The sequence below is a fragment of the Ursus arctos genome, unplaced genomic scaffold, assembly GCF_023065955.2.
Source record: "Ursus arctos isolate Adak ecotype North America unplaced genomic scaffold, UrsArc2.0 scaffold_5, whole genome shotgun sequence".
Lineage (NCBI taxonomy): Eukaryota > Metazoa > Chordata > Mammalia > Carnivora > Ursidae > Ursus > Ursus arctos.
Genome location: NW_026623067.1, coordinates 78,739,595 through 78,761,563, shown reverse-complemented (window position 1 = coordinate 78,761,563; position 21,969 = coordinate 78,739,595). Strand labels below are relative to the sequence as shown.

General features: G+C 38.9%; 1 long non-coding RNA gene across 1 annotated transcript in view; it reads right to left on the bottom strand.

The window, feature by feature from the left end:
• Positions 1-1,629: 1,629 nt before the first annotated feature.
• The window catches only part of LOC113255053 (uncharacterized), a 235,901-nt gene continuing 215,561 nt past the window's right edge, over positions 1,630-21,969 (bottom strand). The window contains exon 6 of the long non-coding RNA XR_003316079.4: positions 1,630-1,780. This is a non-coding gene — a long non-coding RNA (uncharacterized LOC113255053). The remainder of the gene's footprint in view (positions 1,781-21,969) is intronic.

Sequence of the window (21,969 nt, the reverse complement as noted above, 5' to 3'; positions counted from 1 at the left end):
CAGCTCTCTCCATTCTCACCGCCTCTTCACCCCCAAGTCCCGCACAAAGACGCCTTTCATGCCGCCAGCACCACCCTCCGCACCGCCTTCCACTCCGCAGTGTTGCCTTTGCCCACCCGCGGCACCAACCGATTCCCGGTTGGTGATCGTGCCCGCCGTCTTGGGGCAGGCCGGCCACAGACACGTGCAGGCTGTTCCCATTCCGCGCCTCGGCACAGGCACAGATGCGGTCCCCCGTCCGCCTTTTCACGATTTTCACCAACTGGGCACCAGCAGCCACAAAATGCACCCCTCCTACATAAAAGATCTCTGAGGGTCTTCTGAGTGTTTGTAAATGGTGGGTGTTTGTGGCGGGGCCGGGGGTGGGGGTTGGCGTAGTGGCGGGCATGGTCTCTGGGCTTTCGCTGAAAAAAGGAATCCAGCGATCTTTCCTGTCCACCCAAGGTGCCAATGTGGAAGTTTACAGCTTACAAAAGCCCAGGATAACGATTTGCGAATTGTGATGGGAGAGAGAATTGAAAAAGACGTCTAAGACCCAGGTGAGGAAGTGTGTTATAAAGCACAAGCCCACGAAATGTTCGAGGAGCGACAGTCTCTTGAATCAGAGTAGAAGGTGTGGAAAGCAAGAAGGAAGGGATTAACTTTCTTCCCCTAGGCTGATCTTCCGAGGTTGGAAATAAGCATTATAGGTATTCAGCAGTAGCTATTGTTCCGTGCGTCTGTGCGTTCAATGCCTAGGACTAGCACGGTGCTTTATTTTTTATTTTAGTTTTTTGTCCAGGGAAAGGGTCCAGCATCTTGACTTAGGTATTCCACTTTTTTTTCTTGTCTCCTTAGAAATATCTTTGACCCTCTCCAGCTTTTTTTCTCTTCTCCTGTCCCCACTCTTCCTTACGATTTCCTGATCTAACGCTAGAGGCAGCATAGGGCAGCGTAAAGAGGACAAAGTGGCAATCCAGAGAGGAGAATCTTGACCTGACTTTTTGAGCGGGATTCGTGGACAACTGATTTAATGTCTTTGAACCTAGGGGTCACTATCAAGAAAGAGTGTGTTAAGGGCAGTGGTCTGGTTCCTTCTGGTTCTGAAATTAGAAAGGGAAGCCTCTTCATACCTTCTATAGATTCCCTTTATCCCTTTAGCCTCTCCAAGTGCCAATCAAATTGGAAAAAAAAATATTGGGGATGTTTTAAGGTAAATGTAAGATACATTGAAAAATCCTTTTCTTGGTACTTAGAATTAAAAAAAAAAAAACAAACAAACAAACCCAAAACAAAACAAAAGCCCCTCAGCTCCTGGTCCATAGAAACAAGGAATTTCAATGTCCCCACTTGCTTTGCCTTTGAAAAGCCACACCAACTATCAGCAGAGCAGAGCTTTGATTTAGAACCTAAAGTCCAGTCTTATGTTTCTCGATTTCTTTTTTCTGCTACCAACACAAAGACAGGCTGACACATAAAGTAGTGGTGAACAAGAGTTCAAAGCAAGCCTAGTGATCCATTTCCTAATGCAGACCCTGTCCTTCCCCACTCCCCTGTTAAAGTGGCCCCAGATGGCACAGAAATAGTAGGTACAAGCTGCCAGAATCCTCCTCCCCACTCCCCTTCCCAGAAACATTGGACAGTGGAACCTGGATGCTAACTTGTCAATCATCATATAAATGCATTCATTAAATCAGTACATCTACCTTTTCCTTAGCCTCATGATACCTTCCAGGATTTTCGATTCACTATCCACTTTAGAACCTCTGGGCGACCCTGGCTGTTTTCTATGGATTCTTTTCTGAAACCAAGACAAAAAAGGGTGAAATTTCATAATGAATTCTTAAACTACAAATCTCTTGCTTCTTCAACTTCAATAAGAATTTCAGAATTGCTTAGCTTTCACAGCAATGCACACTTTAAAAAATTATCCATTAGGGGCGCCTGGGTGGCACAGTGGTTAAGCATCTGCCTTCAGCTCAGGGCGTGATCCTGGCGTTCTGGGATCGAGCCCCACATCAGGCTCCTCCACTAGGAGCCTTCTTCTTCCTCTCCCACTCCCCCTGCTTGTGTTCCCTCTCTCACTGGCTGTCTCTATCTCTGTCAAATAAATAAATAAAATCTTTTAAAAAAAATTATCCATTAAAGAGAACTCTTAAGGATACTTTCATTGGGGAAAAAAAGGTTTCTTAAACAATAGTGGTGGAAAAATATTTTGAGCTTACCTAATTTGGTTGCTTTCATTTGTATTAATCACCTCCCCCCTCACCCACCATCCCATTCGTACACGCTAAAAACTATTATATTTCTAATTGGATCTTGGATGTTCCATTAGTAAAAGGACATAGCTTATTTTTTTCTCTCAAAATTCTTTATCTTGCTCAATGCTCTACTACATTTTTCTCTTATCTCACTTTAATCTTTCTTTTTTCCCCCTCATACCAACCAATATAAACCAAAGATAGGAATAGAAAAGAGACAAAAAATCACTTTTCCGTAAAACCGACTTAGCATTTGTCTGTTGAGTGTTAAGAAACCTGATGACGCAATGTGTATTTGCACCATCTTCTGAATTTCCACTTAAATGTGATTGGAACTTCAGCTTTTAAGACGATCAGCTAATGCATACGTCCAACTCTCCAGACTATGTATGTTAAGATCATACGTAGTTTGCTTACTTTTGATGTTTCTAAATTTTTCCTTTTGCAATTTGGTGGAGTCATCTCAATTACCAGTAGCATATGAATCTGTTTTCTAGTATTTCTTGTTTGTTTTTTCCTGTATATTTTGTTGAAATTCTTCTCTAGTTTCAGGTTGATTCTCAATTTGACAATTCCTTTATGTACTTACAATGTTTGAGAATTTTTATTATTGCTAATAAATTACACTATTTTAAATATTAATAGCACTTATAAGATTGGTAAGAGAATATTTATAAAATAATGCTAGGAAAAATGCTACTATCTACATGTGATTAATAAAGATAGTTTAGTTAAATATTATTGAAGTTCATCAAGACCTTTTTTGTTTGAGAGGATCATTGTTAAATTGAGTAACAACATAAAGGATCGAAGACCTACTTCTACTTTTAAAAGGATGAGAATTTGCTGTGCTTTTTCCCTCTGTACAAAGATTTAAGAACACTGTCTTGAACCATCAGCTCATATGATAGTTAAGGTAAGGAATTCTGGTAAATTGCAAATTTTAAAAATGAAACCTCTGGACACAGAGCTATTGAACAAAGAAAACAAACAAATAAAAGAATATCAGAACATGAAAACTATTTCATTCTGTCAGCAATGTAAGTCTAATTTTCTAGAGAAATCCTGCAGTGCTAAAGTATCCCTACATATGTACACAAAAAAATTGGTAAGTGAAAGTCAATATTCATGAAAAAATATGATAAAAAAATGGACCATCATCTCCTTGAAGTGCCAGGAGAAAGGCCATATATTTTTTTTGTCTGCTTGCTATTAGAAAATCTTTTGTCATGAACCTTTTAGCCATTCGGCACAGTGTAAAAGAGTAGAACATGAAACTTCAGGGACTGGCCTTCTCCCTATTGATTAGGGAGAACAAATATGATTCTTTGTTGATCATTTCAATTGCAGTCATTATGCACAGACACAGACTATCTTTTCTAGATCTTGTAATATGAGTTTTAAGAGGCAAAGTATATATCTACTCTTATGTTACATTTGCTCTATAAAAAATAAACTTCCAGAAGTTGGAAAATTATCTTTTTAGAGAGTAAATAAATGCAGTTATTCTTCCGTGAACCAGTTTAGACCTACCGTGGTAATTTATAGTTTCTTTTAGAGGCAAAATCTCTATCCAGACACTCACTTGTATACACAGTGGCAAGAATAGTACAAAAACATTACGGAATGGAATACACTACAATCCTTGAAATTCCACGAAATCTAAGATATATGGGAAATTGGATACCCTCTATTCTAATAGTCAACAGTACCACTTAAGAATTTTAATTGCTGTGTTCTAATATAATAGATGATTATGTTTCTACTTTACCAATATTAGAGAAAATTCCAAAAATACACATTTTAACTCAATTTAGTAAATTGGAAAAATAATGGGACCAAAGGAATCTGTTCAAATAATAACAAGTACAAAAATAGTAAGTTGTCTTCTCCTTCTCTTCTCATATTTCATCATCCCATCATTTCAGCTTGTCCTAGCCATATAAAGAGGCTCGGGTAGTGTTTGTGCCAGAAACGAGGCTAGACTCAAGCCCAAGAACGAATCCAGGGATGAAAACTGTGTGTTTGTCAGAAGCTCGAGTGAAATAAATCTGGCTGAATTCAGGAGTAGGGTTTGTTTCAAAAGAAGAGGCTAGTTTAGGAGTAGGAAAGGCTCCTCAGAGGTCAGGCTCTTGCTGTTGAGTAGTTGATGTGCTCTTCAGCTGTCCCAGTTGGGACTGTCCATCAACAGAGAATGTGAGGAATGGATGAGTGATGCAGGAATCTGTGTGAACTACATGAAGCTTCCCTTTCCTCTGAGGCCTGGGGGCGGGGTCCACGGGGGAGAGGGGATGCATGCTCCAGAGGACCTCCCCCTCCCCCCACAAGCAATCAGCATCCGGGATACTTGCTCCTCCTTAAAGAAAGGATCTGATACTGACTAGATACAAATCCTTCCTTTCAATTCTTTCATTAAGCAACTGGTTTTTGAGCACTCACTAAAGAGCCTACCAGTTTTCTAAGTCCTGGGGTTACTGCTGTAAACAATTCAGACAAGGCCCTTAAGAATGTGCATTCTGGTGGTGCTGGGAGAATAAAGAGGTAAACAACTCAACAACAACAAAAAAAATAGCTTTAATATTGCATTAGAGTTTAAGGATTAGGGTGCTATGCTAGAGAGTAAGACGGCCGAAAAGAAGCCACCATTAATGGAAGGGACTTTCTGAGATACCACACCTGTAATGAACGCCTGTAATGAAAAGGGGCAAAGGCTTCCAGGCAGAGGTCAAAGTCTCAAGTATGACCGATCTTGGAGTGTTCAAGGAACAGAAAGACCTATGGCAGAAAGTACCTAAACCTGGGAGAATTTTTAGCAATTTAAACGGAGTTCTTTAATTCCCAGTGGGCATTTGAATGAGGGAGACTTCTTGGTTGGCCCCAGACCTCAGGAAGATAAAAAACGAAGGCAGCATTTATTGAATCACTAGTAGGAGGTGCACCTGGTATCTGGCTCCCTGGATATCTAACTGCACCCCTACAGCCTCTCTGAAGTGCACATTATTGTTCTCATTTTCTAGTTGAGGAAATTTAAGTTACAAGATTTAAAAACATGCTCAAATATACATAATAAAGGGTTGGTACAGGGTTTGAACGGAGTCTTTCTGATTCGAAGCTCCAGTTGTTTCCTTGGGATTTCGTTGTTCTAGATTATTTACTGGACAGTCTTGTTAGAATGAACACAGATTCATCCTAAAGTTTTTGAGCCACTGACAAATAAATTCAGTGTAATTAATAGGGGAATTGAAAATGAACTGGTTGGAAAAAAAACCGTAAAGAATTATTTTTAGAGGGGCACCTGGCTCAGTCGTTTAAGAGTCTGACTCTTGATTTTGGCTCAGGTCATGATTTCCCGATTGTGGGAGCGAGCCCCCGCCTGGCTCTGAGCTCAGCATGCAGTCTGCTCCAGATTCTCTCTCCCTCTCCCTCCTTCTCACTCACTCACTCTCTCAAATAAATAAATAAAATATATTTTTTAAATAATTATTTTTAGAAAATTTAAATAAAAACTGTGGTCCTCTTCTAGCCCGCTCAAAAATCTCTCCTCAGTGGTGCAGAGAGCCAAAGAGTCTCTAATTTCCCCAACTCACATTCTGCTACTCTGTACAGCTCTTAGCAAGACTTGAACGAACATTCTTGGCTTGATTTAATGCCCAGTAGCCCATGGCTTGATCTTGGAAGTACAGGTTTTGATACACACTCCTTCAACGGGAGCCCTCTAAGTTTCTAATGAATTCACAAACAGAACTATCTTGTGGACAAACTCTCCCCTGTTTCACAACTTAGCTTATGCCATCTCCTTATTATTTAGGGCCGTGAGTTTATGGTAATGCATAAGTGTCCATGGTGCCAGATACACGGTAATACTAGTGTTTCCTACCACATTCAGAGCCTGGAAAGAGAACTAGGGATAACGATGTGGAAAAAGTCCAACAGAATCATAATGGAAATTAATCCAGTCATCAGTGCACAGTTTCATTACTGCACTCATTATTACTACAGACAGATAGTTAGTATTGTTATGCTCACTTATTCATACAATCAGTTGAGTTAGTTATCTGGCCAATCTTTCAACAAATATTTTTTGAACTACCTACTATGTACCAAAACTCTTCTAGGTACTACAGATATAGCAATGAAAGAGATAAGAGTTAGGAACTAAGAAATACATCAATGAATAAAACATAAAAATGTTTCTCCCTCCTAGAGAGAGAGAGAGAGAGAGAGAGAGACAATAAACATAAACATGAAGACATTCTAGAGTGTATTTAGAGGAGAAAAGTGCTCTGGGAAAAACAGAACATGATAGTGGATGTGGCATGCTGGTTTGTATGCCCAATTTTTCAAACGGTGGTTAAGGTGGGCTTCATTGAGAAAGTGACATTTGAACAAACACTTGGAGAAGATGATTGAATGACCTATGTATCTTACCTAAAGGAAGGGAGCTCAAGGCAGAGGCAACAGCCAGGACAAAGATTCTGAGGCGGGTGCGTGCTTAGCATATTCAAGAAAGAGAAAAGAGGCCAGTTTTATTTGTCAGAATGGAGTGAGCAGGGGAGAGTGGTAGGTTATGAAGTCAGAGGTATTGTGGGGGCCTGGATCGCAGAACTTCCAGGCCACTGTAAAGATTCTGACTGAATTTAGGAACCCGTGGAAAACCTTTGAGCATGACATGATCTGAATTTCAGAAGTTTTTTCACGTTGTTTTGTTGAGAACATCCAACAGGCAGGCAAGGGTGGAAGCCGAGAGTCCAGCGGGATGGTTATTTCAATAATCTATGTAAGAGATGGTAGCGGCTCAGATCCATGGAAGACATTGTTCACAAGTGGCTAGATTCCGGATATGTTTTGATGTTCAAATCAAAAGGATTTCTTGATCGATCAGATGGGATGTTTGAGGGAAAGAGAGGAGCCAGAGATGCTCCTCAGGCTTGTGGCCTGAGCCACTATTAAGATGGATGACCATCAGTCGAGCTAAGAGTTGAAACAGGTTTCTGGTGTGTGAAAAACAATATGCACCAGACAACTAAGAAGATGATTTTATTCAGTCTGTTGCAGTAGGGAAAAAGATTATTAATAACCAGAACCATCTCAAGGAAAAAGAAAGGGGCTTTGAGGGAGAGGCAGGGAGGCAAGGGAGTCATCAGGCTGTCTTATGGGAGTCATGAGGAAGGATGGAGAGGGCTCTTATCTGAGTCCTTGAGAACGGTGGAGGTGGGTTATCTTGAAATATTTGAGTGCAGGGTGGTGCTTTGGGTTGTCCACTTCTTTGAATGCAAAAGGGTGGGAGCAGAGGGCACAGGTAAAGTTAAATTTTGTCTGGGAGAAAAGCAAGAGTTCAGTTTTGCATTTATTGGGTTTATGATTTTTTTTTTTTAAGATTTTTTTTTTTTTAATTTATTTGACAGACATAGAGACAGCCAGCGAGAGAGGGAACACAAGCAGGGGGAGTGGGAGAGGAAGAAGCAGGCTTATAGCAGAAGAGCCTGATGCGGGGCTCGATCCCAGATCGCCGGGATCATGCCCTGAGCCGAAGGCTGACGCTTAACCGCTGTGCCACCCAGGCGCCCCCCTATTGGGTTTATGATTTTTGTTTGACTTCCTAGTGAAAAATCTCTTCAATATTTTCTTTTCTTTTTTTTTTTTAAAGATTTTATTTATTTATTCGACAGAGATAGAGACAGCCAGTGAGAGAGGGAACACAAGCAGGGCGAGTGGGAGAGGAAGAAGCAGGCTCATAGAGGAGGAGCCCGATGTGGGGCTCGATCCCATAACACCGGGATCACGCCCTGAGCCAAGGCAGACGCTTAACCGCTGTGCCACCCAGGCACCCCTCTTCAATATTTTCTTGTCTGACATCAAGATATTTGCTGTTTCGAGCCCTCAGTTCTCACACTGCATGTAAAAATATGTGATTGAAAAATCAATTTTATTTCAGAAATCAGAGGAAGTCTCTGAATTATTTTTTTTCTTATGTAAGCATTTTCATCTTTAACAGCATTCGTATTACTAAATGATCTATTTTAATGAAATTGGAGCCTAGTTTTCCTTCATCTGACACTTCATTCTGGGTCTCCGTGATTGCATTCATGAATCATGAAAGACTGCTGGGTGCTCGTCAGGACTGATTTCATATTCACACCTCTCACATGTGTCATATGTTCTCTCCCCTGTGGGCACTTAGGTGTCCAGTGAATTAGACAAAACCTTACCTTTCTTTAGTAAGGTCTCCTAAAGATACATGAAAATCTGTTTGATGACTAGACACAATAAAATAGATGAAATGGTGCATTTAGTTACAGTGTTAGAGGTTACTGATTTAGATTTTCACCAAATCTAGCCTCATGGAGTGACTCACATTTCATCTGAAATCACGCAGCCAATGTTTGAGCAAAGTAGTTAGAGAAGTAACAAGAAATGTAGGCCTTTTGAGAAAGACACTGGAAATAGCAGACTTCAAATTATATGTATGAGGAATGAGAAAAGAGTGAGGATATAGAGGTTTTCGGTAGGAAAGAACACATTATGTTTAGAAATCTTATAAGTGAAATTTAAGGCACAAAAGACAAAAAAAGAGTGAGAGCAAACTGTAGCCCAAACTTGTGAAATGTAATAAAATATTTTAAATAAGCTTTGTTTGCAAGTTTGGGAATCTGATTTAGACCATTCCTTTTATTTTGGGTAAGAGACGACTCGGTTTTAAAATAATCCATAGTTGGGATGTAGTCTAGTATTTCCTGTTTTTCACTGTAGAAAAGTATTATTGTAACTAAATTCTCTCTCTTTTTAAAAAAGAGATTTATTTATTTATTTTAGAGAGAGAGAGTACAAGCAGGGGGTTCAGGGAGAGGGAGAGAGAATCTCAAGCAGATTCCTCACTAAGCAAGGAGCTGGACGTGGTCCTCGATCTCACAACCCCGAGATCATGACCTGAGCTGAAACCAAGAGGAGGATGCTTAAAGGACTGCACCACTCAGGTGCCCCTGTAACTAAATTTTCTTAACTTACAAAGGAAATGAGACTCAGAAACCAGTGCAAGCTCTCACTAATACATTATCTCACTTATTCTCACAACAGTCCTACAAACCTAGATATTACTGTTTTCTGCATTCTACAGATCAGGAAATTGAGAAGGCGTGGTAACTTACCAAGTCATGCACTTTCTGTGAACAGAAACAGTAGGAAGTTCAAGAGGTAGGATTCAAACCCACGTCTCTCTCTGCCTATAAATTCTCTTAACTGTCACACCGAGTACAACTTTCCATATGCATATTATTCAAGAGTTCTATCATTTTCACTTTGCCTTCTTTTTTCTGGACTAAAAAATTCTTGTAACTTTCGTATTGAAGGTATCTCTTTCCTAACCTTCTACTAATTCTTCTTTTCTCTTCAAATTGTTACAATCAGGGTCTCTTGTATTACGTAATTCTCCTAGAATGAACTTTACTTGGTACTAAACCAGAGCAAGGCAAATAAAATTCACTCAATTGTGTTAAATACTATACTTAATGAAGGCTAAAATGTATTATAGAATTTTTGTGTTGGTGACACATTATTTACATCTTTCATTTTTCTCACGTTCTTTTGTGTTCTTTTGTTTTCATTAGCGTTTTGCAGTACTCACTGTTTTCTGTGCTAACCACGTCACTGTTGTCCTTTATTGAATGAATCATCTTTATTGTTTTTAACCTGTTTCTCCAGATTCTCAGGCTCATATTCTACTTTAATCCTAATTTTCAAAAACAGTGTAATTCTTCTAATCATTTATAAGTTTGATTACTATTAATATCTTCACTCTGAGCTTTTAATGAAAGTCTTAATTAATACTAGCTTCTTAAGGACTTTGTGAAACTCCAGGTAGAGTTTTCTCCCAGTCTGGATATTTTACATTTATAATTACTTTCTGGGCTTGTTTTTTTCTGAAATGGCTTTTTTTTTCTTTTTTAAGCACTGTTGTCTCACCAGTAGTTCAATTTTAGTTTCTCCCATCTCTTGTCACAGAAGAAATTACATACCCTACGTATTGGCTTGAATAGTAATTCATAGGTAGAGCTATTTTGGCTACAGGGGCTTTGGGTTATTTTGCCTTCCTAGCTGCCAAAATGCTAATAACTTCCAATGGTTCCCTGCAAGGGCTAACTTAAGAGACATATCGGGCCGTGTGCACCAGCAATACTCAGATCCTTCTGACTTCAACGATGCTGTTCTAGCCATGAGTCCTGGAGCTGGTCAACACTGGGTAATCCACTAAGTGGGTCAATAATGAAATCATGAAGCTGGTTGCATGCCATAGCTCAAATTTATGAGAAAGAGATAATTCAAAATTTAGCATGTCATTGAATTCATACCCCCCAAATTTACCTTTCTAACATTTATTTCAAGGAATCTGAGCCTTGGTATATCCTTTGGTTCTTCCACACTTCTTTGCGAGGCACTCCGTGTTAACTCACTGATTTTCTTAAACTGTTAAGACTGATGGCAAGCAAAATGTCAATCAAATGCCATTTTCTAATGTGAAACTTCTAGTTCATGTTTGGGTTTCTGCCAGAATAGATTTATTATGAGTAAATCCTCAAGTCAATCTGTCTCTTCTCTTTTCTTAAAAATAGTAAAATGCAATTTGAAGAGAACATTTTCCTTCCTTCCTTCCTTATGATTCTTCAGACTGTTTCTGATCAGAAGGGTTAAAAAATAATTTGAAATTTCATTTCTTTCTTTATTTTTTTATTTTTATTTTTTATTTTTTTTTTAGATTTTTATTTATTTATTCGACAGAGGTAGAGACAGCCAGTGAGAGAGGGAACACAAGCAGGGGGAGTGGGAGAGAAAGAAGCAGGCTCATAGCAGAAGAGCCTGATGTGGGGCTCGATCCCAGAACGCCGGGATCACGCCCAGAGCCGAAGGCAGACGCCCAACCACTGTGCCACCCAGGCGCCCCTCTTTATTTTTATTTTTTTAAAAGATTTTATTTATTTATTTGACAGAGACAGCCAGCGGGAGAGGGAACACAAGCAGGGGGAGTGGGAGAGGAAGAAGCAGGCTCCTAGCGGAGGAGCCTGATGTGGGGCTCAATCCCAGAACGCCAGGATCACGCCCTAAGCCAGAGGCAGACGCTTAACGACTGCGCCACCCAGGCGCCCCTTTTCTTTATTTTTTTTAGAAGATTTTATTTATTTATTTGAGAGAGAGAGAGCACAAGCAGGGGGAGAAGCAGACTCCCCACTAAGCAGCGGACTCCGGAATCATGACTTGAGCTGAAGGCAGACACTTAACTGACCGAGCCCCCAGATGCCCCTAATTTGACATTTTAAATCAAGTAGGAAAAGCACGTCTGATAGGTATGTTTTATTACTGTCCTGTGTTTGGAAAATATCAGGTAGTTGGTAGAACACTTGGAGATTTCCAATTACCCACATCTGGTTTGACAGTATGCAGTTTGCAAGTTCATATTATATTTAGAGCTGTAAGAATCCATGCTATTTTGAGGTGAATTGTGCTATAATTGTTTTAGGGTTTTTAAAATTTTTTTTAAAAATATTTTATTTATTTGAGAGAGAGAGAGAAGGAGAGAAAGCATGAGCAGGGTGGAGGGGCAGAGAGAGAGGGAGAAACAGACTCCCTGCTGAGCAAGGACCGCCCCCCCCCCCATGCAGGACTCGATCCCAAGACTCTGAGATCATGACCTGAGCCAAAGGCAGATGCTTAACCATCTGAGCCACCAAAGTGCCCCCTTTTAGCATTTTTTTAAAAGACGTTGATTATATCATAACATTGAATTTTTAACTGATTCATAGAAGTGCTAAACTTGGTAATTTTTTTATAACTACATTATAGACAGTTATTCATCTATTGTTTTGTAGTTTCTGGACGTCACCAAAGACTTTATTTATTGAGTAAATAAATATTAATATAGGGGAAAAAACAAACTTTCTGGTTTATTAAACATATTTTACAAATAAAACTATTTAAATAATCATTCCTAGGATGATAAACGGAAGTGAATGATGTCACATCAGAAATATACATGTAACAGATGAAGTGTAATATATCTGTCAACTTTTTGGTATGCAGATGAGCCTGAAGGAGATCTGTTATTCAGAAAAATGCTTACTGTGAAACACTTGGTGCTGGAAAGAACAATTCACTTTACTCTCTATTCATGGTACTCATCTCTCTCCTCTCTAAGAGCATATTTTTATTAGTTTGTATTACGCAGCATGTTCACAAGCAAGAGACACAAAGACGCACTGAGATTAAGCAAACAAGAAAGTGGATAGGCACATATACAGTGAAAACAAAAGAATTCAGAATATTCAAGATCTTACTAAGTGGAGAGACTGGTTACATGCTGTAGCTAAAATCTATTAGAAGGAGGCAATTGAAAACTTAACATTAGCTTTTCTTAATGAAATATATCAGGGCTGGCTTCAATGTTCCAGACTAATTTCCCTCTCACCGAAGCACATTTTCTGGCTTGTCATTGCCATATTTTTCCTTCCTGAAATAAATTGCCTTTTAGCTAGCATTTTCCTGTTGAGACCTAACTATGTGCCTGGGTGGAATTCAGGGGAGAATGAAAAGAGATGAAAAGTCTTCTGCATAACGCAAGTCGAAACTAGAAAGTCTGTGCTCTGAACAGCAGAGCCTAGGCTTTATGAGTTTCCTCCTCTTTGGAGAGCACGAGTGGATCCAAAGTGTCATCCCTGGGGGCACCTGGGTGGCTCAGTCCTTAAGTGTCTGCCTTTAGCTCAGGGCGTGATCCCGGCGTTGTGGGATCGAGCCCCACATCAGGCTCCTCCGCTATGAGCCTGCTTCTTCCTCTCCCACTCCCCCTGCTTGTGTTCCCTCTCTCGCTGTCTGTCTCTCTCTCTGTCAAATAAATAAATAAAATCTTAAAACAAAACAAAACAAAACAACAAAGTGTCATCCCTGGACAAGCAGCATCAGCATCAACAGGGAACTTGTCAAAAATGCAAATTCTTAGGTCTTACCCTGGACTTACTGAATTCAAATCTCTGAGGATGGGGTCCAGCGACCCCTGTGTTTTAACAAACCCTCCCAGTGATTCTGATGCACGCTATGAGAACTTTTGGGCTGCCTCGTGCGACTCACAGTGTGGCTGTTAGCCCAGCAGCAGAGGTATACCTGCAAGCTATTAAGAAATACAGACCTCAGACCCATGAAATCAGAATATACATTTTAACTGGATTTTCAGATGATTCCTCTGCTCATTAAAGTTTGGGAAGCACAGGGCTGGCCGTTCTGTTCCAGTGTTCAGCCTCGGGTGCACAGTGAAACCACCTGGGATGTTGAAGATTACCTTCAGAGATTCTGATTTAATCGGTCTGGGATGTCGTCCGGATACCGGGGATTTTTTTCAAAGCTGCCCAGGTAATTCTAATAGGCAGGCAAGGTTGAGAAACACTGCTTTGAGCCCTCAAACAGAGTTTATTTACTAGTAAGCTTCTATATCTGATTTCCAACATTGTAGGAGATCTTAATCCTTAGCTAAATTAATAGAAGAAGATCCCAGGTAAGAGAGGTGATTATTTCACCTTATTCTGAATGATCAGATCACACTCAAAGCACTGCCTTCAGCTGTGGGCCCCCTTCTGGAGAAGAATGTAGAAAAACCAGAGCATGTTTAGTGGGGTGGGACCAAGAGAAACAATGCAAATCGTTCCTGTGAGAAATGGTTACAGGAATTTGTAACGTTTAGGCAGTGAGAAGGTTCTTTTAATTACAAATCAGATGTTATCAGCTGTCATGCCTGTCACTTGTCATTGCATTGGAAAGAAATCTAAGCCTTTTTACCAAGTCCCTACATGATCTGGTACTTCCTACCTCTTCCACTTTGTCATACACCCCGTGCTCCTTCCATTTCTCACTCTCTCCAATCACAGTTGCTTCCTTTACATTACTTGATCATTTTGAGAGTTTTCATTTAAGAATGAATTCACATTCTGTTCCTTCTGCTTCAAGTGCTTTCCCCTTAGCTTTCCCCAAGGGTAAAGCTTCAACTTTCATGTCTACTCTGATATGGTGCCTTCCCTATGTACTCGGTCTCTCCCAGTACCTCTCTGTAACAAAAGCCTACTTAGGTTCTTCCTGATACCTACTGTGATCTGTAATTATCTTGGTGACTTACTTATTTTCTTGTTTATTATCTACCTCACTAAAATGTGAGTTTGATGAGGACAGGGACCTTATTAGTCTTATTTATTACTATATTACCAGTGTCTAGAGTAGTGCCCAGCACAAAGTAGGGGGTAAATAATGATTCATTGATTGAATGAAAAATGAAGGAATAGAGAAGACTTTGGCTACTATGATAGTTATTTGCAAATATTTCGAGAATTGGAACTGGAAGGGTGTTAAGATTTGAATGGCTTCAAGGGCTATCCTTAAAACCAAAATGTTAACATTGTAGGGGAGCTAAAAGAAAGAAATTTGCAAAACTGAAAGGAGCAATAGGCAGCCAGAGGGAGAAGTTGTCATAAGTGCGTGGGTGCAAGTTTTAACTGAATGGCATTTGACAGAGTTGTCATTGAGGTGACTTGAGCATTCAGAAGGTCATTGGTTTCAAGGATGGCTGACATCTTATTCAAGCTCATGTGTCTGGGAGAATGAGAATGGGGGGGCTGCTATGCACAGAGGTACTGTCAGTACTGAGAAGACAGAGAACATTGCTGTCCTGGAGCTGGAGAAAGGCAGAAACATTTCAAAACTCATGCACGAGACCTGACACAGATTAGAAGACAGCCTGATTTTTTTTTGTGTTAGAGCAAACAGCTCTATGTTTGTTACCGCTGTGTCATTGTACAATATCACAATTAATATTTTCATAGTAACATATTTTCCTTTCTTAAAAGTGTGACATGTTCCTTGTCATTTTTCATCTTGTAAAAATGTTGTAAATGTTGTGTATTTTATTCACCATTTATCTGTACTGTTTTGATGGTTTTTGAGTATACATCTTATAAATAATTATTTATGAAACCAACCTTATATGAATATCGTTAGTAAAATTTAAGGCTGTGATATAAAGACAAATTCCTAGTAATGCAAATGTTAACTTAAAGGGTATTCAAGTACTTAAGACTTTAATAATTGTTATTTATCACGATCAACTTGAGTCAATATTCTTTGTATAAGGAGTCAGGCAAATAAGTGATTTAGTTTGGAAAGACTTCCACCCAAGAAAATTAAAATATAAGAGTTTGGGTATATAAAATTATGAAGTCAACTTTCACAAGAAAAGTCAGCCATCTGGAAATTTCTATTCACCAAGGGTTCCGTAGCCAAGATGCTACATTCTATGTCTAAATTTGTGTACTTTGATTTATACTACTTGAATGCAAATGGTTAATACTAGAGATAATCTACATATAATCTCATTGGCTTTACTGGCACTGTCTACTCTGTCAGCAGAAACGCATGGTGATAATTAAACTTTGTTCTTTTCTAGTAATGAAAAAAGATTAGTGGGCTAAGATATTTCACTCATTGATCCGTACAGCATGTATGTACTGAATACATGTTTTGACACCTGCTTCATTCTGATATTTAGATTTTTTCCCTGATATTTAGATTTATTCCTGATGTTTCCAGTCAGCAAATCTCATCAGAAAGTTCAGTGCAAATTCCATAGGAAGGCCTGGGACCTTAAGTAATTGGTGAGAGAATGATACCAACTAATTATTAGGGTAATTTCTAGAAGGTAGTTCTACCGCACGTTGGATATTCAGCTGCGTCTTTTTTGTTGTTGCCATACACTTTGCTATCATTAAATTATCAATGAGCTCATTGCTTGCAATGAATTTGGGCAATTAATTACTGGAATAGCTGATGGTAGCCCTAACTAAGAATTAGAGTCTGGCTAATCAACATGTTCACAGCAGTTAAATTATAGTTTGCCATTGCTACTGCCAGCTACACTGTTAGAACTCGGGAGGAGGATTTCTTAACCAGCTGATAATATGCTCTGTGCTTTTTTTCTGCACTGTAATGAAATCGTCAGTGCTCTCTGAGTTCCCCTATCTTCTAGGTTCCCTTTAATTATATCTTTGTTCTTCACTCTATTTAGGCCTTTGCCAAAAGTTGTTGTTTTTACTTTCTCTTCTAAATTTGCTCCTCTTTTTTCCTGTAACTACAGTTCTCCATCACATTCTCATTACCACTTGCTTGAATTATCAACTTATACAAAACTTATTGGGAATGAAATTGAAAAAACTAATAATTATCGAGGACTTTGTGTAAGCTAAGCATCATGGAAACATGTTTCAAACATTTGCTTTTCAGCACAATCATGAAAGTTATATTATTATTCCTATTTTACACATGAGGAAACTGAGATGCCAAGATATTCTATACTGTGGTTAAGTAGCTAGTTGGAACCCACTTGGGCTTGCTTTACAGCTGTCTCCACAGCACCACATACACTATCTCTACAATTACTTTGAGTGTCTACTATGTTCCGGAAATTAAATTGTGCAGGCTCTATGAATATGAAATGAATAAGACATAATCCCTTGCCTGGGAGAGCTCATATTTCAGAAGGGAAACAGGCCTACACACAAATAAGACAATTCTGGAACACAAGTATTTGTAAAAAGGTAGAATAAGCAGAGAGAAGAGCAGAGAAAAGTAAAAGATTGTGTGATATGGGAGAAAAATCCTATGGTTCCCTTTTCTTTGCTGAAAGCTGTGTGTCAAAATAACGCTGTGAAGCAGATACGTGGTCCAGCTGGATTCAGGGGCTCAACCAATGCCAACCGGGGCTGGGGTTTCTCTTTCTCTCATCTCTGCCTTGTTTTCGTTGACTTTGATCCTAGGAGGGCCCTCCCCTTGTGATCAGCAGCAGCTGTTAATCTTTTGTGGTTTGGTTTTCAAATCCCGTATGCAAAAGAGTGAGAACTTCTGACCCCTGATTCTTAAGATGATTTTTGTCTCTAACTGGGTCAGCTGCCCATCACTGAACTAATTGTTACTGCCCAGGGTAATGTGCCATGCCGACTGGTTTTGGTCTGTGTCGCACACTGTCCCTAAGCTATCTGTGGAGGCTCACCTGGGACTCATGTGCTGGAATGGAGGGGAACTACATCAGGGCTCTCTTACCAGGAGAAACATGAGTGGGCACTGGGTGGTAAAACAGCTATTTACAGAAATCAGTGTTCTCCATGCATGTTGACTTTTCTTGTGTTCCCTTTTCATTTCAGATCCAGCTAAAGGCACCAATGCCTTCTTAATTCAATTCCATTTAACAATCAATCACTGAGTACCTGTTTTATGCCTGGCCTTGTGTTAGTCCCTGGAGAAACAGCTGAAAAAGACATGGATCCTACTTTCAAGCAGTTCATATGTAAGAAAACAATCTCTCTTATCTCTAAGTAACGAACTTACATTTTCTTGTATTTTGTGGACATAATCTTCTGGCCTCATCAGTACTGTCTCCCTTGGATAACAGCCTCATGAAAGACAGGAACCTGCTCTTTTTGGCTTGTTTTGTACTAGTTCTCAGCTTTTCTGACAACTGCTTTTCATTGAAGAGTATTTCAATGGACATTACTTTGCCAAGGGCAAAGAGGACACTGGGAATTCTTGAAGTTTATCTCTTTAGCTTCAAGTAGTGTCACACCCATTGGTGATAGGTCAAAGTAATGGGAAGGAACTCAATAACCTTCATCACAAACTGCATTACTATTTAACTACTTTGTTCTTAAAAGTACCTAATTAAAAAAATCTATCATTTTTTCAGACTTCACATATTTTTGTGATGCAGATCATTTTGTCTTAAAAATTACAAAAAAAAAGCATAGATGCAGAAAAAGCATTTGACAAAGTATAACATCCTTTCTTGATTAAAACTTTTGACAGTGCAGGGATATAGGGAACATACCTATATCATAAAAGCCATATACGAAAAGCCCACAGTAAATATTATTCCCAATGGGGAAATTCATGCAAACCAATGAAAATGAAAACACATCAGTTCAGAACATATGGGATATTGCAAAGGTGGTCTTAGAGGGACGTATATAGCCATCGAAGCCTCTCTCAAAAAAATTAGAAAAATCCCAAATGCACTAGCTAACCTTATGCCTAAAGGATCTGGAAAAGAACAAAAAATAAAGCCTAAACCAAGCAGGAGAAGAGAAATAATAAAGATTAGAGCAGAAATCAATTAGATAGAAACTAGAACTGTAGAACAGATCAATGAAACTAGAAGCTGGTTCTTTGAAAGAATTAATAAGATCAATAAACCTCTGGCCAGATGTATCCAAAAGAAAAGAGAAAGGACCCGAATTAATAAAATCATGAATGAAAGGGGAATCATGACCAATACCAAGGAAGTAGAGACAATTATTAGAACTTATTATCAGCAGCTATATGCAAACAAACTAGGCAATCTGGAAGAAATGGATGCATTCCTGGACGCTTATAAACTACCAACACTGAAACAGGAAGAAAGACAATCTGAAAAGACCAATAACCAGCAAGGAAATTGAAACAGTAATAAAAAAAAAAACCCTCCCAAAAACAAGAGCTCAGGGCCAGATGGCTTCCCAGGGGAATTCTACCAAGCATTTAAAGAAGAAATCATACCTATTCTACTGAAGCTGTTCCAAAAAATAGAAATGGAAGGAAAATTTCCAAACTCGTTCTATGAAGCCAGCATTACCCTGATCCCAAAACCAGGCAAAGACCCCATCGAAAAGGAGAACTACAGACCAATATCGCTGATGAGCATAGATGCCAAAATACTTAACAAGATCCTAGTCAATAGGCTCCAACAGTACACTGAAAGGATTATTCACCACGACCAGGTGGGGTTTATTCCTGGGATGCAAGGGTGGTTCAACATTCGCAAATCAATCAACATGATGGATCACATTAACAAAAGGTGACAAGAACCATATGATCCTCTCAATTGATGTAGAAAAAGCATTTGACAAAATACAGCATCTTTTCCTGATTAAAATTTTCAAAGTATAGAGATAGAGGGAACATACCTCAGTATCATAAAAGCCATCTATGAAGAGCCCACAGCAAATATCATTCTCAATGGGGGAAAACAGAGCTTTTCCCTTAAGGCCAGGAACATGACAGGGATGACCACTGTCACCACTTTTGTTCATTCAACATGTACTAGAAGTCCTAGCCCCAGCAATCAGACGACAAAAAGAAATAAAAGGCATTCAAATTAGCAAAGAAGTCAAACTCTCTCTCTTCACAGATGACATGATACTTCATGTAGAAAACCCAAAAGACTCCACCCCTAAATTACTAGCACTCATATAGCAATTCAGCAACATGGCAAGATACAAAATCAATGCACAGAAATCAGTTGCATTTCTGTACACTAATAATGTGACTGAAGGAAGAGAAATTAAAGAATTAATTCCATTTACAATAGCATCAAAATCCATAAGATACCTAAGAATAAACCCAACCAAAGAGGTAAAGGAGCTATACTCTAGAAACTGCAAAACACTTCTGAAAGAAATTGAGGAAGACACAAAAAGATGGAAAAACATTCCATGCTCGCGGATTGGAAGAATACACATTGTTAAAATGTCTATGCTGCCCAGAGCAATCTACATTTTCAATGCAATCCCTATCAAAATACCATCAGTATTTTTCACAGAGCTGGAACAAACAATCCTAGAATTTGTATGGCACCAGAAAAGACCTCGAATCACCAGGAGAATGTTGAAAAAGAAAGCCAAAGCTGGGAGCATCACAATGTCTGACTTCAAGCTATATCACAAAGCTGTGATCATCAAGACAGCATGGTATTAGCACAAAAACAGACACATAGATCAATGGAACACAATAGAGACCCCAGAAACGGACACTCAACTCTATGCTCAACTAATCTTTGACAAGGCAGGAAAGAATATCCAATAGAAAAAAGTCTCTTCAACAAATGGTGTTGGGATAATTGGACAGCCACAAGCAGAAGAATGAAACTGGACCATTTTCTTACACCACATACAAAAATACACTCAAAATGGATGAAAGACCTAAATGTGAGATAAGAATCCAGCAAAATACAAGAAGAGAATACAGGCAGCAACCTCTGTGATCTTGGCTGCAGCAACTTCTTGCTAGATGTGTCTTCAAAGGCAAGGGAAACAAAGGCAAAAATGAGCTATTGGGACTTCATCAGGATAAAAATCTTTTGCACAGCAAAGGAAACAGTTGACGAAACCAAAAGAGAACTGACAGAATGGGAGAAGATATTTGCAAATGTCTTATCAGATAAAGGGCTAGTATCCAAAATCTCTAAAGAACTTCTCAAACTCATACCCAAAGAACAAATAATCCAGTCAAGAAATGAGCAGAAGACATGAACAGACATTTCTGCAAAGAAGACATGCAAATGGCCAACAGATACATGAAAAAATACTCCACATCTCTCAGCATCAGGGAAATACAAATCCAAACCAAAATGAGACACCACCTCACACTGGTCAGAATGGCTAAAATTAATAACTCGGGAAATGACAGATGTTGGTGAGGATGCAGAGAAAAGGGAACCCTCCTACACTGTCGGTGGGAATGCAAGCTGGTATAGCCACTCTGGAAAATAGTATGGAGGTTCCTCAAAAAGTTGAAAATAGAGCTACCCTATGACCCAACAATTGCAGAACTAGTTATTTACCCCAAAGATACAAATGTAGTGATCTGAAGGGGCACCTGCACCCCAATGTTTATAGCAGCAATGTCCACAATAGCCAAACTATGAATAATACACATCCATCACAAAATGAAATCTTGCCATTTGCAATGACATGGACGGAACTAGAGGGTATTGTGCTAAGTGAAATAAGTCAATCAGAGAAAGACAATTATATGATCTCACTCATACATAGAATTTAAGAAACAAAACAGAGAATCATAGGGGAAGGGAAGGAAAAATAAAACAAGACAAAACCAGAGAGGGAGACAAGCCATAAGAAACTCTTAATCATAGGAAACAAACTGAAGGTTGCTGGAGGGGAGGCAGGTAGGGGGATGGGGTAACTGGGTGATGGACATTTAGAAGGGCTTGTGATGTAATGAACACTGGGTATTATACAAAACTGATGAATCAGGAACTCTACCCCTGAAACTAATAATATACTATATGTTAATTAATTGAATTTAAATTTTAAAAAACTGGAAAAAATAAAAACTAAAAAAATTTAAAAAGCTTCCATCAAAGCAAATATCTTGACATGACCTCCTGATGAAATCCAATCATCTATCTATCTATCTATCTATCTATCTATCTACCTACCTACCTACCTACCTATCTTTTTTAAAGAGACTTCAGGAGACACTTTACAGCCAATGATTTTGTCTGCTTTAATGTTAATAACCATGTTCACTTATGAAATAGTCATGGATGTGACTTATTTACTATATGACTTAAATAATGTAAGTTCCCAAAGGAAATGTATTTTCTGTTTATTTTAATTATTATTTGTAGCTCCCTGGATCCAGATCTTTGTGATTAGCTTTCTTTCTTTCTTTCTTTTTTTTTTCTTTCTTTCTTTCTTTCTTTCTTTCTTTCTTTCTTTCTTTCTTTCTTTCTTTCTTTTCTTTCTTTCTTTCTCTTTCTTTCTTCTTTCTTTCTTTCTTTCTTTCTTTCTTTCTTTCTTTCTTTCTTTCCTTCCTTCCTTCCTTCCTTCCTTCCTTCCTTCCTTCCTTCCTTCCTTCCTTCTTTCTTTCTTTCTTTCTTTCT